This window comes from Nomascus leucogenys, chromosome 14 (genome assembly GCF_006542625.1).
Source record: "Nomascus leucogenys isolate Asia chromosome 14, Asia_NLE_v1, whole genome shotgun sequence".
Classification (NCBI taxonomy): Eukaryota; Metazoa; Chordata; class Mammalia; order Primates; family Hylobatidae; genus Nomascus; species Nomascus leucogenys.
This window is the reverse complement of record NC_044394.1, coordinates 7557213-7558555: the sequence shown is the minus strand read 5'-3', so window position 1 is coordinate 7558555 and position 1343 is coordinate 7557213.

Below are 1343 nucleotides of genomic sequence, written 5' to 3'. Positions count from 1 at the left end.
ACAGCCACACTTCTTCCTGGTAAGAAGCCCCCAGGGGCCAGGCAACAAGAAAAGTGAGCTCATTCAGCAGGCTGGGATGTAAATAAGCCACAAGAGGCTGTGCCATTCTGGGTTGCACCTGTGAGCATCACTCAGCTGAAGCCCCGTCAGCGTTTCCATGACAAACTCGTATTTCCGGATGCCTTTCTTCCAGCTTGAAGAGCCTGCCTCGTGGTGAGACTTGACACTGAAAATGCTTCCATATTTTTTTCCCTAAAAAAGCTTGCATGCTCTAAAAATCCACATGTTTATTAGATGTGTTTGCTCTTCATTCTGAGAGTTTTGTTGACATTATATGTGTGTAGTATACATCAAGCAGGTAATATACATGTGGGAAGTTCTGTGGTGGAGAGCCATCGTGGCAAACACACAGCTACCACACATCGTAACAAGATGTCTCCCTTCCCCAAAATATATCCTGCATTCATTTGTCTGCCTCAAAGCCTGAAATTCCACCGCTAGAGATTTGCTACTTTTGAACTTGAATTATTGCCCCCCCTTTTTTTTTTTATAGACAGGGTCTTGCTCTGTCACCCAGGCTGGAGTGCAGTGGCACAGTCTCTGCTTACTGCAACCTCAATCTCCCAGGCTCAAGTGATCCTCCCACCCCAGCCTCCCGGGTAGCTGGGCCACAGGTGTGTGCCACCCTGGCTAATTTTTTTTTTTTTAACTTTCTGTACAGACGAGGTCTCGTTAATGTTGCCCTGGCTGGTCTTGAAGTCCTGGGCTCAAGCTATCCTCCCACCTTGGCCTCCCAAAATGCTGAAATTACAGGTGTGAGCCACCACACCCAGTTGCCCATCTTTCAAGAGTCCACTGTATCAATGCACCATCCCCTGCAAGGGCCAAATTCTAAAAACCTAAATAGTCTTCAGGTTCACTTGGGGTGCTTCCGGAAATGCAAATACCCAGGCCCTGTCCTAGACATCCTAAATCAGAATTTCTAGAGCTGGTGTGGAGCCCAAGCATTTTAAAGAAGCAGCCAGGTGATACTGATGGTCAACCAGGTTTAGACTAATATAGGGCTTAGTGCACCAGGTGAGGAAACAGAATACGTGAATTTCATTTACAGCGTCACTGTATAATCATGGAGGGACCCTGGGCACTTCACTTCCTGAACCTTGGGGAAAAGTGTGAGACCCAGCTCCCGTGGCCTGTATGAAGACCAAATGAGGCAATGTTACGAAAATGTTGTTGGAAACCATCAGACAATGCAAATGTTAATTGTTATTCCATATACATACATGACATGCAGCATACATGTTCATGTGTATCCATGTACCTGGATTTCCTACAGAAAGGAC